Source organism: Hyposmocoma kahamanoa, unplaced genomic scaffold, assembly GCF_003589595.1.
Source record: "Hyposmocoma kahamanoa isolate Upper Pololo Valley unplaced genomic scaffold, ASM358959v1 202, whole genome shotgun sequence".
Classification (NCBI taxonomy): domain Eukaryota; kingdom Metazoa; phylum Arthropoda; class Insecta; order Lepidoptera; family Cosmopterigidae; genus Hyposmocoma; species Hyposmocoma kahamanoa.
In genome coordinates this window covers 17,341,420-17,354,438 of record NW_020653726.1, presented here as the reverse complement: position 1 = coordinate 17,354,438, position 13,019 = coordinate 17,341,420, and positions in this window count along the sequence as shown.

Below are 13,019 nucleotides of genomic sequence, written 5' to 3'. Positions count from 1 at the left end.
ATTTTCACTACACCGAAAACCGAATTGTAACAAAAGCTTTTTTCTTTAAGGATATGTTGGATGTTTATCGCTAAGACACGATTAGGTTAGGTTAAGTTCACCTACCGTCTTGTGCAAGTACTCACCGGACACGGCTGTTTCGGTGACTACCTGCACAACTGAGGTGACCCCGCAGTGTCACGAGTGCGGCGCTGCTACAGACACCTTGAAGGTGTGCCCGACCTGGAGCCAGCAGCGCCGCGATCTCGTAGACGTGGTGGGACGAGACCTCTCACTGCCTCTCACTGAAGCGAGAGGGCATGGCAGGCGATGGTCTCCTTCTGCGAGGACGTGATGTCGCAGAAGGAGACGGCCGAACGGGTCCGCGAAGACAGCACCCTCTCGGATCCCATGCGACGTCGGCGAAGAGGACGCACGCGACGGCTCTTCCCCGACCGCCTGCGTCTCATCAGCGGAGACCAGTAGGGTACAGGGTTGGGAGACCCTGCCCCTGCATTGCACAGGTGTCCGCCGCCGATAGATGCCCATAATGTTTCGGGGCGTCTCCGTGCAGGTCGCCCTCCCATGATTAAGGGCGGGATGGTGTAGTGGTCCGCCCAAAGGCGGACTGGCACAACCGGAGTCGCGGTAGCATCTGAAAGGGACCCAGCGGCTCCGGCGCCAGGTGCGCGCAGGAACATCGTGAGGTTTTTAGTGGGCATGCCCTTGGGGACCGACATAGACCCCAGGAGAGACTCCCACATGTCCCCGCCGTCTCCCAGCGGTGGGGAATGTGTAACGCATTTTCCTCGCGATAATAAAAAAAAAGAAAAAAGGTTAGGTTTAAAAGTTTTAAAAGAAAAAACACTCACAATTACTTTCGAGGTTATGAAAATTCGAGCAAACGTTGTTTCTGGGAAATGTCATTTCGGACTAGTGATAGGTAACCGCCGCATAGGTATTCCCGTCACAGAATTAAAACTCTTTTTTCGACGCCAATTCGCAGGACAGTAGCGGGTCGCAACTCGCCAGTTCCTCGTCAGTGCTCCTTATACAATCATCTTAACATTAATATCAATAATCTATCTTTGATTAAATTCCGTAGGTCTATCACGTCATCGTGAGCTATTTTTCTTTTCTTTTTTTTTAAGCTTTAGTCACAGAATAAGTGTATGTACAGTACTATACTTTAGGTTTATTTATTTTGTTTCTTTTTGTTTACTATCAAAATGTATCCATATATACGAGTCCAATATATATCCATTATGGACTTAATTGTGTCCACTAATTCACTTGCATGCTGTGTTCGTGTGTAAAAAATTGTGCAATTAGTATAATACTTACCCCTGCAAATAGTGGCCATTCTTAATGTCGTTGCAACAATTGTTGATGAACCTTAATAAATAAACGTAAATACATAAATATTACATACAATAATTATAATTAATCGATTCACAAATGCCAAAAAAAGTACAATCGAATTGAGAACCTCCTCCTTTTTTTGAAGTCGGTTAAAAAGATGCAACCGTTCGGACACAAAGCTTTAATTGGTTAAAGTAATCACGTGATAACATGGAGCCGGTATATGATACGCGATAAGTGTTTTTTTACTATCTTCCTGATAAATTCGCCACCATAACGCCACGTCTGCAAAATGATCACTTATTAGGAGAAAAGTTTGGAGATTCTACCAACGAATAGTCGATAACTTTTTACATTTAAGTTAGGAAAGTTAAAAAATTTCTCATGTACATTATATACGGTCACTTAAAATTCAAATCGATTAATGGAGATCATTGACTTACAATTATATGGATGTCGCGTCCGCGCTAAAAAGTGTCCGAATTTATAGGGCGTTAAAATCGTGTACAGAGCGTCATTCACGCTTTAGTCTTCGTTTGTTCGACTGACAGCGAAACAAGCAAAATTAGACAGTACTGCGATGACATTACAATTTAAATTCAACGTTTTAGCTTTTTCATATTCCTTTACATGTCACTACGTTTAAATAGGTTGACTTGGGACATTTTTTTCGTGGTTTTTGTATTAGACCCGTCGTCCATTTATTTGTAAGTCAATGATGGAGATAAAAAGATTTTGTGTTTTGCCTGCAAAGAGATTACAATGTTATCGTATCTGCAAACTTTTTCGAAAATGCAGTTTTATTATGAAAGACGTTATGGACTTACTATTTTTTTTGTCTTAGAGCCTATGCTGCCGTCCGTAAACTAAAACGTGACTAAGTGACAAATGGTCAAATATCCGCGCGTATATATATGTATATCTGCGCGTATACGCGACACAAACGTCATTTTCGCACGCGATTGAATCGATACAAATCCAACAGTCTGTTTTCTTGAGCCACTGCGGCGCCGTAAACGCGCGTTCGTGAAACGCGTTGTCGGCGCGTATAAAATACGCCGTGTGTATAGGGTCTTAGATGTTCCTTCGAATGAAAGAAAAATATTTAAAACAAACTCATTTTTATCAAAATGGTACCGCGCTATGTCAAAACGGCTCATCAAGTTTCGTATTAATTCATAACTACGTTCAAGGAGCTAATTGATGTCTATTGATGTCAATAGCACCGTGCAGTAAAATTTATGGATGTATAATTTTATGACACAACTCGGCATTTGTTTTTAGAAACTCGAAATTTAAAAAAATGAAATCTAATAGGATCGCTGTCCAGCACAACTTCTACTTTCGGTAAACCCGCGTCAAAGCTCAATGCAACAAATCAGTTTCGAATTGACGATATCTTAAGTACTTAAACATTTTTATTTTCGTTTTATTAAAACTTTTTATTTTAATCAGCTACCCCTTGCAATACTAGTTATAAATCTAAAAACTTATAGATACGAATCGCATTTGATTATATTTTTTTCGACAATGTATTGATATTTGATCTCATTATTGTAGGTAATTTGTCAAAACGGCCATCATAGCGTGCCGGTACTGTGGTGAGTTCGTGAGTTTTATATGATAAAAGCACTTTGATCGTTTCATCATATGTGGCCTTATTATACAAAGGGTACGATAAAAAGTGATATTGCGGCTCATAATTAGTGACATTTAATTTTACGAGCGAGTAATAAATGAAGTTTAGCGTCCGAAAACTATTAACTAGAATATACTGTTCGTGGCAGACAGGGAAAAAACCATAAACCGCTTACCGTTGGGAAAATGATGAAAAATGTCCAATACTCCTACCCCTACTAAAGGTCCTTTCGATATCTGCTTTACCAAAAATAACAAACACATCTTTTTTAAAGTTCTTTTTTATTTTTCTTTGTAAGTAGTTGAAACGTTACCAAGGTTTTCGCTGTAAGAATAATAATAATAATAACTCTCCTCCTTCCAAACCTGTATCGTTCAAAACATAATTATCCTTTTTTCGTAACCAGTTACGAACGAAAAACCACGGTATCGTGCGAGTACAAAAAAGTCTTCGTTCGCAACTGGTATCGTACAAAACACAATTATGTTACTTTCGCAATTGGTTACGAACCTCCGGTTTCGTACGCGGCCGAAGGGATCATAATCATCGTCCGATTTTTTTTATAGCTACACGCCTGACCATACCAGTTACAGTGCCACTCAGAGCTTTATATTGCAAAGATCTGAGGGGCACTACCATTGCACTCGTCACCCTGAGACATAAGTTGACAAGTGTCATGTGCCTGTAATTTCACCAGCACCCTTACTCTTCAAGAACGGAACGCGGTAGTGCGCAGTACTACCCTGGACCAACTCTTTCAAAAGGAGCTCTACTGCAGTTTAACTGATAGAAACGCAGTGGACTTACCCCTTCCACTGCTTGATACAGGTATTTACTAACAAGAGGGTTTAGGCCATTGATTTATTAAACCTATTACACTTTTATTAGGGCGAACCTGGATGAGATTAGCACGGGACCGTGGGGTGTGGCATAGAAACTTGGAGGCCCATACTCAGCAGTGGGTGAAGTCAGGCTGTATATGATGATGATGATTACACTTTTGTTAATTTGTTTATGATACACAAAAGAAGCAATTCAGGATAGACCCCATTGCACATCTTGTAGGTTCAAAGATGGTACGAATGTGATACCCGCTTAGACTTAGAGAGTTACAAAATTTGTTTTTGGGTTTAAACTGCTATTTGCCGCAGAGCGTGTTAATAATAATAAACTAGTGGAGCAATTTCAGAAAAAGTATATAACATAACAATAACAACGCACACACTCATAGCCCCGCACTAGGGAAACCCTGTATCGCGGGTGCTATGGACACACACGTAGACAAGTACAAATTACACCCAAAACTCAAACATAAATAAATGTAGGCAGTAATACTTCGGGTCCAGGAATTGAATCCGGGACCTTTGAGTGACAGTACAGTATGGTTACCGTTCGGCCACCGAGGCAGTCAAAATTACTGTTTAGTTAAATTTGTATTGAATTGATATTCGATTGTTTTTGTAAAATTATTTAATACTATTTGTGAAATAAACAAACTAGAGTGTTATAATTATTAATACAAAGATCGAATACCTAGAAAAAAATTCCTTCGATCCGGCCGTATTCGAACCGACGCCTTCTAGCAAACCGTGCCAGACGCTATGCCAACTAATCCACGGTACGAACCAGCGGACCTCACGAATTTTTCTATGTGCTTGTTGTCGGATTTTTGTATTTGGTTTTTCAACGACTTTTTAACCGTAGCGCCATCTATGAGAAATCTATGAAAGTATTTCGTCACCCAGTTAGATACCTTTGAAAGGATTGTAACCCTAACTAGCCGTGAACAGGTTCACGGCAATGAAATGGGAAACTTCGGGTCCACAAAATTTATTGAAGTAAAGTTTAAAGAAAGGCCCTAAATGGGCCGAGAAACTGAATTACAGAAATAGATACATGAAGGGTGTAGACTTATAAATTGTTACACATGATTAGCTTATTAACAGCTCCGACTGTTGTGGCGGTCGAGCTGGGAGTGACCGTGGTACGAAAACAAAATGAGAAAGTGAAGGAAGATGGAACAATTCAAATTTAAAATTTAAATACAAGTAAAATAAAAAAAATGATAAGATACAAGAGGAGGGAGGCGATACAAGGAGGTGAGATGACGGTGTAAGGAGATCACACCGTCACACCTTTACATCTACCAGCCCTGGCTAGAGATGTCGCTATTAACTGTAATAATTTTTTTATTTAATCGATATTCAATTAGTTTTTGTGAAACTACTCCTTCAGTTTGTTATAATTGTTAATACAAAGGTCGAACACTTAGAAAAAAATCGTTCGATCCGGTCGGATGCGAACCGACACGCGTCTCTCAGCAAACCGTGCCAGACGCTGTGCCAACTAAGCCACGGAATCACGAATTTTTCTATGTGCTTGTTGTCCGATCTTTGTTTTTGGGTTTTTAACTATTTATAAATATTGTTATAAACATTGTTCAGTGTTATGTTATTTTGTGTGTATAATAACATATTATATTGTGTTATTTAATGTGTCGATTTCAACGAGGCTGTCAAAATATATTTCCGAGTGGGGTAAATTTTTACCTAAGAAGGAATAATATTAAAAAGAAAATGCTTGTGAAATTTCTTATGTTTTTCTGGTCCCGAATGAGAAAAGTTTGCCCACACTGTCTCAGCGCATGGTGGTGAGCAATCAACATCGACAAAGCGGAGAGGTGTAAATATACAACTTTAAAATAAATTATTTGCTAGAGTCGTTTATGTTCACGTAACTAAATGGGCAAACGATTCGACAATGCTTCTCGTTCGATTGTACTATAGTAGTGGTAGTTGGTAAGAAATTAATGCTCCAGTGACGTCACGCCGAGATCCACTGACGTCAGAGAACCGCTCTGCCGGAAAAGCCTTTTGAAAGCCCTAGAGTGAACTGTGTTACGTTGGTTATGTACTAAGCTGTTAGGTATTTAATAATAACAGTTTATTGGTTTAAAATTTTTCACTTTACGGTAACAGAAATAGAAGTCTCTTTTGCCTGTGACAGGAGATTCTATTCTTATATATCAATAGCTTTATAATGTGTATATGTAGCAGGAGAGTTCCTTGTGAAAGAGTCCGTCTGGGCGACAGTGCCCCTCAGATCTTTGCGATTTAGTTAAACTCGGAGTGGCACTTCCATCACTTCGTATCATAAAACAGTAATCTTTGAAGTCAGTAAACATTTTGAAAATTAAATATGGGTTTTTAATTTGTCAATCAATTTCAGTCATGTAATTATCACTAATCCTTTGTACGTTCCAATGCAGTGCTTCCTTTAGGCCGACCGTGCTGGTTAGACACTTCACACATTTTCCAAGAGTTGAGAATCTTCTTTGACATGCAGCAGTGCGTGACACACGTCTTGCGAGAAAAGTGACATAGAAGTGCGAGATAATGCTATTGCGGCGTTTGTATATCGCTTCTCGAGCAAGTGACACTCTGTCGTGCTAGCGCGCTGCTGGCTTCATCACGATGTTTTCCTTTATCATTAGTGTGAGATACTGCTACGAAACATTCAAAAACGTCCTTAACTTAGAAACTGAAGTCAAATGAGAAGCAATCGTTCTCTCATTCTGACACCGTCGGCTAGTCATGTAGTGTTAAGTGTAATAATGTGAGAACTAATATGTAATATCTATTATTTGCGTTTCTTGTTCTCATATCACTTTGATACTTTTTTACCAGGGTACTGTGCAGGCATATAAATTCTTTTTTCGCTATAGGATTCCTTCAAGCCTCCATCTGTAACCTTTGTGTATTGTGTCTATTTTTTTAGGTAAATATGCCTTCTTCGCCCAAATATAAGTACTACTTTTCCATCCAACTACTTATCAGTGATTTTTACGGAGTTTTGTCTTTGTATTTCTTTTTTTACTAGTGAAGACAATCCATAGTAGTGCAGTCTTAATATATATATATTTCGTTAAAGGAAATTTAACTAATTTGCGTATATTTGTTTTTTTAAAACAAACCAACTTTTCGGGCTCTTTATAGGTCAAAGTCATTATGTCTTGTCATCAGCTAATCTAAGAACGCGATAAATATTTTGGTACCTAAAAAGGCTTCAAACTTAACATTCGTACACGTATTTTAAACCACGTAGATGTTTTGGGCTTAATTTATATAAAAATAATAGTTTTGAACAAAAAGTCGCCGTTATTTTATGAGTAAATGAATATTTTTATAAAACTACTATGAATAGCGTTAAAGTTTCAATGGCCACGTTGATTCTTTCTTAAAAACAAAAAAGTTCTTTCATTGCTGACGAAATCGCGAAAACATTTATCATTTAACTTTTTGCCGTTCGGTAAAATTAACTGGAATAGTGACGTGTTCTCTGAATTTGAGGTGATTCAGTTGAGCATTAGTTAACGTAGGGTTGGAAAAATATTCATGTTTAATAGCTATTTAAATAGGTACTGATATATCGTCTCCTTCCTGACATAATTTCGTACCTTTTGTATCTTCTTGGTCGTTATCTTCCTTGCTGAAGGTCGTGTCCCCGAAAGGTTTTCGAGACATTATGAACGATTTTTTCCCATCTGCTTTTGTTTTCGGCCTCTTTCAGGGCAATTGTTATAGGGAGGCCAGTGAGGGCGGTTGGTCTTCGTGTTTTTGGACTTGGTGATCGACCGCGGAGTCTCTTTCCCTTCATCTTACCCACCACAACCAGTTTCTTTGGGATTCTCTGGTAGCATATTGCGGAAAGTCTATCTGTCATATGAAACTGCTTAATTATGGATTGGTTTGTCCTTCTAACCGGTTCATGGTATACGGAGCATCCTTCTCCAACACCACATCTCGACAGCGTCTATTTTTTCCGTTTTGATGTCCGGATCCTCCACGACTATGAGACATATAGAAAAATCGATAAAACCAAAGGCCGGACTAGTCTCGATTTGGTAGCGTTGGAGACTTATCTGCTACGCCAGATGCGCGTTAGCTTGCTCATAATAAAGTCACTCTTTGCACCCTTTGTTTAATAAAGCCATATGTGTTTCAGGTGTATGTATCGTATGAAAGTCATAGAAATAACACCAACCACACAAAACAAATTATGTATACGTGAAATTTTGTTTTGTGCTGTCGTCTAAAAGAGGTGACTCAGCAGCCGGTGTTTAACAGGTTGAGATGTTGATGATGAAATTGTATTACTCTTTTATTTAAACATAAAAAGTTATCAACTAATTTTGTTCGTAGAAACTTTAAACCTCCCTCTTAAAATGTTGTCAATTTACAAATGTAGTCCATATTACACCAAAGGTGCGACTTATAATTTTGACGGAATTAACTTATTTAAATTGGTTGATTGAGAATTTATTTTCTATATTGTGCTGTTAATTGCATGTATTAGAGTTGCTTGAGACAATACAATTGACTGTAAAAAATCCTTTTCATGAGTCCAGGTCGTGGCATCATTTTTTAGACTAAACCCACCACCTTCCCATGGTCCTTCTTTCCTCTTGGCGTACGTAACCTAATCACGGGAGGCGTACGCGGTACTTGTTCGGGGCTCTTTCCCGTAAAGCGTGTCTTGATACCTCTACCCTTTCTGGGGCGTGTATCACAACATAGCACTTCGCGTTGACCGGCCCCGACGTTCGAGCGCTAGGTGTCATATAGTTTCCTTTCATTATGCCACGAGTGTGCAAACTCACGAAACCTCTCCAAGTTCCCCGGGCTGACGACGGCGGGTGTTAAAAAAGATCACAATAAGTCTAATAATATTTACCCATTAAGTTAGTGACGAATTCTAGTTAATTAATAAAGACGACAAAAGAAGAGAGGTGAATCTGTAATACAGCTCAATGATTCAAACTCAAATGACAAAACTCTTTTTTTTCCTACACTTAATTATAGCGGGTAGTTTTTCGGCGTCGCCGGGGTACATCCGCCCTGTGCGAATGATTTGGAGCTTCCTGCCGCGGACGAGCGGTAACGATACTCTTTGTAAAACGCCTTTGTGGTCTGAAATGCCCCTTATTTATTGCGTCTAGAAGAAAATTTACCTCCGTGCGGTTTCATACTTTTTTAAAGCGTTGTGCTGGCGTTTTTAGTTTCAAAGTTAACTGCTCTTTTAGGAACAATATTAGACCTAAAATTTGCGAACAAGGTGTATTTTTAACAAAGGATTCCATACAACTTGTGGTTGTTAGGGAATAAATTTTTGAATATGGTATGGTGGGCTATATAGTTACATTTTTTTAATAATAATAATAATAACGCACACACTCAACATAGCCCCGCACTAGGAAAGCTCTGTGTCGCGGGTGCCATGGACACATACATAGACAACCACAAATTACACCCCGGCCAGGGAATCGAACCTGGGACCTCTGCGTGGCAGTCCGGCATGGTAACCGTTCGCCCCGCCTCTGTGGGCTTTACGATACTAAGTGACGAGACGAACAAGTCGTATGCCTGGTGGTAAGCGACACGCCTGTCCATAACAGTTGCAGTGCCACTCAGAGCTTTAAACCTCAAAGGTCTGAGAGGCACTGTCCTGCGCCCGTCACCCTGAGATTTAAGTTGAAAAATCCCACGTGGCTGTGTCACCAATTTCACCAGCACCCTTACCATTCAAAACTGGAAAACTTGCTGGAAAGTTTACTACTAAATTAGATTAGATTAGATAGAGCCACACGAACATTACAATGCTTTATGTGTGACGGAGAATATCAGAAATCGGAAACATTTATTGTATGAACCGGTAAAATAAAGGTGTTACATGCACTTTGATGCACAGTTCTTACCCAAGTCGGTAGTACAATGTCTTTTTATTGAACTAAAATCTATTATTATTGAAATGTAAATGATTTATTGACTTTAATCATACAACATTTTCAAATATTTTTAAAATTTATTTCATCATCATCATCATCATTCAGACATACGACGCCCACTGCTGGGCATAGGCCTCCCCCAACAATCTCCACGACGATCGGTCCTGCGCTGCCCGCATCCATCGGCTTCCCGCGACCTCCACCAGATCGTCGGTCCACCTGGTGGGGGGCCTACCCACTGAGCGTCGTCCGGTGCGCGGTCGCCATTGAAGAACCTTTCCGCCCCAACGGCTATCGGTTCTCCCAGCTATGTGCCCCGCCCACTGCCACTTCAGCTGAGCAATTCTTCGAGCTATGTCGGTTACCTTAGTTCTCCTACGGATTTCCTCATTTCTGATTCTATCACGCAGGGAAATACCGAGCATCGCTCTCTCCATTGCCGGCTGAGTGACCTTGAGCCTTCTTATGAGGCCCATAGTGAAAATTTATTTAGATTATACGAAATACTGTCAATGAGCTATTTCTTTAAAGAAGCTTTGAATTGATAATCAGTTAAACGCTTAATATTAATCGGTAGTCTGTAATAAAATTGTGACTGCCGTTGCATAAGTGCTGAAACAAGGCAATTATTAATCTGAGGACATCTATTTTATTGCTTCCATTGACTTCATTGATCATGATTTATTCACGTGACTCATTCTTTGTCAGTTTTTGAGATATAAGTACCTTTTTTATGACAAGTGACGGGACTAACAAGTCATGCGCCTGCTGGTAAGCGACACGTCTATCCATCATGCAGTGCCACTCAGAGCTTTAAATAGCAAAGATCTGAGGAGTACTGAACTGCGCCGTCACACTGAGACTTAAGTTGACAAATCATGGCACACGGGTGTTTGTAAGTTCACCACCACCCTTACCCTTCAAAACCGAAACGCAGTTAGCTTACATTACTGCTTGGCGGCAGAAATAAGGTGGCAGTACTTTCCAGGACGAACTCTTTAACAAACAGCTCTACTGGTCTAAACTACCTCGGTCAAATGGAAGTCAAATAATTAAACCAAAACCAAAGTTACGGCAATCTGTAGTAATTGGTTATTTGAAGTTTTTGCCTAACTCACTAGAAAAGAAAATGTGATACGATTACCTATTAGAAGTCCGAAATGACATTTTCCAGAAATAGCGTTTGCTCGAATCTTTATAACCTCGAAAGTAATTTTGAGAGGAAAATGTTTTTTCTTTTAAACCTAACTTAATCTAACCTAACCGAACATAATCGCGTCTTTGCGATAAACTTCCAACATATCCTGAAAGAACAACGGTTTCGTTATAATTCGGTTTTCGGGGTAAGAAAATTCAAACAAACGATATTTCGGAAAAAATAAATTCGAGTTTGTGATAGGTTACCATGTGATACAATAGGTACATACATTTTTGTTAATGTAAATACCAAATTTGTAACTTACTTACCAAGTCCATATTTTTTTATATATTTTTCTGCTGCTGCAATAATATAAAGTACAATGTTGAGATGTTATTTCTGGCAACACTATGTATTTACTCGTCTATAATTACTACTTTATTCTCCGAGTCACGTTCAATGATTTTGCATAAACAGGGTGTCAAAAGGTGACAAGACGTCGCAAAAGCAACAAGCCTATTCTTCCCGAGGGCCACTAAACGGGCGGGGGCAATTCTGGAGTAATGACGAATAAAATAAACGCGCGATTTTAATCTCGACCGCTGGAGCGCCTCGTAAAACGTTTACGACAGAACTCTTGTGATTTGGACATTGCTATGGGCGAAAGCGGGAAAATTGTTTAGGTAGCTAAAAAACTTTACATAGGTAATTTCCTGACAACTTATTTATTAACAGCAAGTAGAACTAATTGTCGACTATAAGTATAAGGTTCTATCATTAATAAAAGGAATTAAAAATTACTTTATGTAGAAATAATTACACTCCTTGTCACTCCTTAGGTGCCCGAGGATGGAAAGACGACGTGGACGGCCGAGAAGGCGTTGGCGGGACGACCTTGATGGGTTTGAGAGAGAGTGGTGGGACATCGCCAAAGACAGGGAGCAATAGAGGATTTTGAGGGAGACCTTTGCCCAGCAGTGGGACATAATAGGTTAATTAAAAAAAAAGAAATAATTAAAGTAACTCTTGAAGGTGCCGCTTTTACTCACGAGGCTGACATTCTTCCAGGACTTTGTCAAGAGAGACTGGTACGCCTCAGTAGTGTGAAAATCAAATAAACTAATTCTAACGGATTAACGTAATTATCATTTGGACTAAATACACTTTCTATAAGTTAATTTTATATAATTTTCGTTTGTATTATTACACACTTTATATAAAGCTTTCTTATATAACAATAATTTTATAAATTGTCAATTCAGATAATTTTTACGAGGTATTTACCTGTACCAGAAGTACTTTACTTTAAAGTCTTTAGTAGATTAAGTTAGGTTAGTACATGAAAAAGCAGCACGAGCTGAGCGAGCGAAGCGAACGTGCAGTGGCAGCGGCCGGCGACTGCCAGAACCGATTTTGTTTGCGTTTCCGAACATGTTTTAGGATTTATTGCAGTTTAATAATCTATTTAGTTATGTAAACTCAGTTTTTTTTATAATATCAAGTGACGGGACGAACAAGTGGGTCTGGTGGTAAGCGACACGCTTGTCATAACAGTTGCAGTGCCACTCAGAGCTTTCAATCGCAAAGATCTGAGAGGCACTGCCACTGCGCCCGTCACCCTGAGACATAAGTTGACAAATCCCATGTGCCTGTATTTCACCAGCACCGGATCGCAGTAACGTTTATTACTGCTTGGCGGCAGCGATAGGAAAGGTGGCAGTACTTTCCTGGACGCACTCTTTCACGAGGAGCACGGCAGCTACTAGGTTTATAACTTAAAATTGTTATTTCAAATGAAAATTATTTAATCAAAACACGAAATTTTCGAATGTCGGGTTCACATTACACGTTTTATTAACATTATACATTATATTAAATGAATTGTTATGCGAAGAAGTTTATATTAAGTAAAATTACGTTAAATGTGCTATCAGTTCATATTATTTATTAAGATACATTACACAACCAAGAGAGACATCATTCGTCACCTTTGTGTCTATTGAAAGAAAAGAACACTTTTGTTTCAAGAAGGTATTTGAGGAGATATTATTATGATATAGAAGGATTGTCTGTGTGTGTTTGTGTGCGAAGATGCGTGATAAGTTACAATCAAACTT